This window comes from Anastrepha obliqua, chromosome 2 (assembly GCF_027943255.1).
Source record: "Anastrepha obliqua isolate idAnaObli1 chromosome 2, idAnaObli1_1.0, whole genome shotgun sequence".
In the NCBI taxonomy this organism is placed as follows: domain Eukaryota; kingdom Metazoa; phylum Arthropoda; class Insecta; order Diptera; family Tephritidae; genus Anastrepha; species Anastrepha obliqua.
In genome coordinates this window covers 106,431,357-106,437,356 of record NC_072893.1, presented here as the reverse complement: position 1 = coordinate 106,437,356, position 6,000 = coordinate 106,431,357, and the positions used below count along the sequence as shown (strand labels likewise).

The 6,000-nt window shown below is 36.0% G+C and overlaps 1 protein-coding gene across 1 annotated transcript in view; it reads left to right on the top strand.

The window, feature by feature from the left end:
* Positions 1-3,045: 3,045 nt before the first annotated feature.
* Positions 3,046-6,000, top strand: part of LOC129238784 (insulin-like) — a 29,783-nt gene continuing 26,828 nt past the window's right edge. The window contains exon 1 of the mRNA XM_054873962.1: positions 3,046-4,772. The gene's annotated coding sequence lies outside the window, so the exon portion shown is untranslated. The remainder of the gene's footprint in view (positions 4,773-6,000) is intronic.

Here is a 6,000-nt window from a genome sequence, read left to right as displayed (position 1 = left end):
CTCCATAACACTGTTCAAGCTATTGCTTCACTTGAACGGTATTTTTTCCCCCTATCAAGAAGCAGTGTCAAAGCAGAAATTTTTTTTGATCCATTGGTTTGAACATAACAAAGTAGCGTCACTCTTAGCACAATAATGAATAGAATATCATGAAATTTCAGCAGCTATCTTTTTAAGGTTAGTACTGACTGAAAGAGAGGGGGATGCAATAAAACTAGAGTCATTTAGGCGTTATGCTGAAAACAGTAAACGCCGTACGCAGTCCCTTACCGCAGCCCCTAACGAGCACAAAAACTCATCCCGTGAGAACAACTGCGTTATTTTAGTTGCATACCCAGCAAAACCTGCGTGACCGAAACTCTAACACAATTACACTTTTTTGTATGTTACAAACACATATGCACTCGTATTTGTTTGAAAATCGACTTTTTTTTTTTATTCTCCGTCAAATGTGTAAGCAGTAAGCAAACTACATTCATATATTTTTTCTCATTTTTGCATCAATAGAAAAAAAAAACAAAAAAAAACGGCAAGTGGCTGTCAAAGCAATAAGTCAAAAAGATATCTTTTCTCTCTTTTTGATATCAAAGTAGGCCGAGAATCAAATTATCAACCTTTGGCAAATGTGTAAGCAGTAAGCAAACTTCATTCATATATTTTTCCTCATTTTTGCATCAGTCGAAGTAAACAAACGCCGAAGCCGAATGGGTTGGTGCGTGACCATGATTCAATTAATAAAGGTTTGCTCACTTGTGACATTAGAATTCTGACACTCCCTTACAAAAGGTCACATTTAAGAAAGGCGAAGAAAGTGGAAGAATTAAATACCTTTTTGATAAAAATTACTTAAATTGTAAATAAATATAGTCCCAGAATAATATTTTATGAATTCCGCCAAAATGACGCTATTGTGTTACCTGAGCATTATGACCCTAATGAATACTTTCATAGAAAAAGTGCATTTATTATAAATTTAGTTGACTAAAAACAAACTTTGAACATACTCCTGCCTTATTTCACTATGCTTTGCCCACACAAGTTTGGAGGTTTGACCGCCAAGTCATGATTATTCTTATATTCTAAGTACTCTTATATTCCTAATCGTACTTATTTAAATTAATTATTATTACATCGGCGGTGGCCGCCATAGCCGAATGGGTTGGTGCATGACTACCATTCGGAGGTGCACGGATTCGAAACCCCGGGCACGAAATACCAAATGATAGGAATATTGTTAGCTTTCGCCCCTCGACAGACAATGGTAAACCTCTGAGTGTATTTCTGTCATGAAAAAAGTTCTTCATAAAAAACCATATGCCGTTCGGAGGCTGTGAGTAATTACATATTATAAAATTAACTCTTGTTAGTAAGTTATATATTTTTAAAAGAATCTAGTGAGCACTTTCGCAGCCTATATTTGAAAGGATTGTCAAAATGTCCATCTTTCACGCTCATTGCCCCCTCTATGATAACCTGATTTAAGCGGTATGTTCGGATGTACTCCATATCGTGGTCCATATTGGTCCTGGACGTACCGTGGATGTTCTTGCTCATAAGCACATCCTTCTGAAAGCGAAATGTTTTTCCTACATATTTTATTTTTCTTCCACTTTTACTCTAAATGTGTAGAGTTAGCAACCCAGTGTCTTGCTAAGGGAGCCGATTTGTCAGGAGGAAACGAGAAAGCTGCTTACTGAGCAAACCTCTTATTATTGAATCATGGTGCGTGACTACTATTCAGAATTCACAGAGAAAACGTCAGTTCGAATCTCGGTGAAACATCAAAATTAAGAAAAACATTTTTCTAATAGCGGTCGCCCATCAGCAGGCAATGGCAAAACACCGAGTGTATTTCTGCCATGAAAAAAATCTCCTTATAAACATATCATAAAACAAAATAAAATAAATGTATAAAAAAAAATTTTTTTTTTATTCGAACCAAGGATTTTGGATCGGAAGCCCACATTGCTAGCCGCTCGGCTATCGCGCTATACGGCCGGCGCTGGCCCAAAAGTTATTTTGTTCGTCGCTACGTTTATATGAAACTGGCACTGAAACGAATCCATATGTATGAAAGGGATAGAAAATCACACGTACACAAAGTTTTTGGCACGATTTTCCCAACGCTCTTAACAACGTGATTGTAAAGAGGTGTGGTTAGTGACCGTTTAACGGGCACGCGTGCCGGTAACGTGAAGGGTAACGTGACCGGCACTCTTCTTGCTGGGATATTTGCGCAATACATCGGTTTGTGTGTGTATGTGTTTGGTTGTATCTACACAATGTTACCATTGATATTTTTGCTTACACACTTTTTCACACATCCGCGTTATCAGTTACAATTTTTCATTGTTTAATAAACCAAAGCTAAAAACCAACAAATGCAAATAGTTCATTTATCTATAATTAACATTATTCAACAGTGCTTTTAAGTTATTTTAATAAAAATTATAGTTTTTGAAAGTTTATTTTGTAAATGATTTCGAAATGTACTGCTTGGCAACACTGTGTGGTGAGAGCGCAATCAGCTGACAGGGTTTTATGGGAATTTTCAAATATCGTGAAATAAAATCTACGATACGGAAGGAAGGAATTTTTCATTTACATGGGGTTTCTCATTAGTTTGATCGTAGCAGCTGACAGGGACTGCGTTTACGTCGTTCACTGTTTTCAGCATTAGGCCCGGGACTTTTCAGCCCATGTGCTAAAAGTCCTAATACATTTTTCTACTAAATGCTCTGCTCCACGTACGCAGAGCCGCAGTAGCATGCCTAGCAATCCGTTTAATCATTACCCCAACATGTGTAACCGCGAAGCGTCATAAAAAATGTATGTTCATTCGTGATAGCGGCCACCGCGCCGCAAAAACATTGAGCAAAACTAAAAGCAGCGGTGCCGCATTAGCTGCTACATATGCGATCGTTATCATAATTGTGTTTACTGTTTATGTTATTGTATTTTTAAATGATAATTAGCCAACAATAACGAATGTACAGCGGCAACGAAGCTGTGGCCGGTTGTTCAGTTCTTAGGAGGCTCTTTTGCTATTTGGCTGTGAAACGGCGAGCAACACGCGCCACGCAAGATATTAGTACTAAATCGGTGGAAGGAAGAATATATTCAGCGTATTGAAATCGCGTTATTTAAATGTAATAGAATAAAAGAACTTTACTTTCTGAATATCAAAATATTTTACGAATTCATACTTACATATTCTTATGTTTATGTGTACATATGTATAAGCGATCAGTCATTACCGGGTGGTACACGAAAATATTTTTACCACTGACAACACAATTAAAATAAAAATTAATAAAAGTTCAAACATTGCCTGCGTGCACGAGTCACGGAAAAAAAACCAACAACTAATCACAACCAAAATTAGTAACATTGGAAACGTGTAGTAGCGCCAAACATACGAGTACATTTGTTGTCTAGCCAAACTAAAAACAAACAAACAAACAAACAACAAATATGTATTTTAGCCTTCGTGCACGGAGCTAGCAATGCATCAATTATGAAAACCTACATAGCTAACAACAACTACTCGTAAAATAATAGCCGCATCAACACAAAAGCAGTAGGCAGCAACTAACAAACTACGAGAGCTGCTGAGCTAAGCTGAGCCAAGTCGCCAAGTTTTGTTATCCAGTTGTCATACCCACCTGCGGCGCAAGTGAATGCTCTAACATCGCGTCTAACTATAGCACAGATTAGGCTAAAAATAGCCCATAACATTACCAGCAGCATTAAAATACGACAAGGAATTCGCTGACTTACAATTACCATTTCGTAGAAGGTATTTGAATACCAAGTAGCGCATAGTTAGCAGTGAGCAAGCAGAAAAGACAGTGGGACTGACGCTACTTAGTCGTCGCGGTTACTGTGGATAATATAGTAGGCAAAAACAGGTCGCGTCCAAAAATAGGCATTTGTGGTGTTAATCTCTATAAAAGCGGCAACAGCAGTACTAAAGAAATAAAACACACCATTACCAGCAGCAGGCAGTAATATTCCCCGCAATTGAACATAGATTTGTATGTGAGTGGTCCAAACAACAGAGCTCCAACAAAAACAATAGCAATAATAATAGCAATAATAATAATAATAATAACAGCGGTAGCAGTATAGTGGAAAATCGTCACCTAGAAGACTCCAAAACACCGCACACACGATCGCTGCGACCAGAGCGATGCTGAGCTCACACCGAAACAGTGCGATTTACGCACCACAGCACCAAAAGTATCGGCATACTACGTAAATAAAGCATTATATTTTTCGGTGGTGATACTGGCATTAACATAACTTAACACAGGAAAAAATAAAAAAAATAAAAGTTTGTGAAAAATACAACCAACATTTAGTTCAATTTTTAATATATGTAGTATCTGCAAGCAAAATAAAATATGTATTTTTAAATTGCTAGTGATGTGCAACTTGTGATCTTCAATTATTCGTATTATCTAAAAACAAAACAAAAAAAAAAACAAAATTGGCTAAATCGTTAAAATTGTATCTCAACTAAAAAGTTCCTGTGAAGGTGATTTTAGTGAAAAGGACGAAAAAAAAAAAATAGAAACACAACAGTGAAACAAAACTTAAAGAAATAAAAAAAAAACTGAACTACAACAAAGGTTCAAAAATTACTACAAAGTTTGGAGAAATCGAAAAAAGGCACGTCAATTTGCGCGATTGTTTCTACAGGCGTATAATGTTTAGAAATCGTTTAAGTACTCATATTCGCAACATTCAACCAACAACAATAAGAAAAAGTAAGTAAACAATGAAAAGCTTGGTTATTATAAAATTTGAAATTTTGAGCATTCCAGTGGCAAAAATTATAAAGGCCCTTATTATGAGCAACATTCGATCTTCGAATGTACAGAAAACCAGTTGTAGCAGTGCACCCGAGCCAAATCCATTTCAAATATTTTAAAGCTAGCCACAGTTCTGCGATTTTGTGCTCAGGGATCGTACCAATTGAGTATTGGTAATGAAGGTATGCTAGGACTTACTCAACCCACTGTGTCTGTTGTGCTATCGGAAATAATAGATGTCCAGGAAAATTATATTTGCCAAAGATGGATACAATTTAGTAGTACAGAGGCTGATCTACAACAAAGAAAAGCACATTTTTATAGCAAATACAGCATAAGAGATGAAATCTCTTGAATATTATAGAAAAATCTAAAAAGTATTAAATAGAAACCTTTACGCCACAGTTTCTGTTTTATTTTTGTTATAAATTTTCTTTATTCAATTATTCGTCATTCGAAAAAAATATGTATTTCAGTTCCTCTACGTATTTCAGCCCATACCCGCCAAGGGAAAATAAAAATGTATTTCTATATACATCACAAAAAAAAAAACCATTAGTAACCTTAATCCATTTTGCTGCCGTTCTAACTGGTGGTCCCAAGCAATTCAGCTCCGTTGTAAATTCCTTACATTTTTTTGCTGTTTGAACTTTGATGCAAATCCCTTTTGTGAATTGGGGATTCTCTTCCATTAATGCAACTAGCCTTTCTAATTGCTGTTTGGTACTCAAGACTTTCGACCTGCATAAAATTAACAACATTAGTATATATTTATTATTTGGTTACTATAAAACCATAAATAATCGCAAACAACTTACATTTTAACAAGTTTTCCCACAATACGCTACACAATCGAAAGCAAAATTGTATTCGACTCTAAATTCGGTATACAACGAAAATTTTGACAGCATTGCACCGCTCATAACACCAAATTGACATTCGATTTTCGATCTTCGACAACCAACGAATATCGAAGATCGAATGCAACTCATAATAGGGGCCAAAATTTATTTGATAGCGTGTTTTTCCCCTTTTCCTTTCCATTCAAATGATAAGTTTAATTGAATTCACTCAAACTTAGTTTTCACTTGGAAGTGCAGCAAACAAACAAAAATCAGCGCGTAAACATTTTTTTCTTGGGCGCTTGTCTCGCTTTGTGGACATATTTATCCATTTTGCTTAA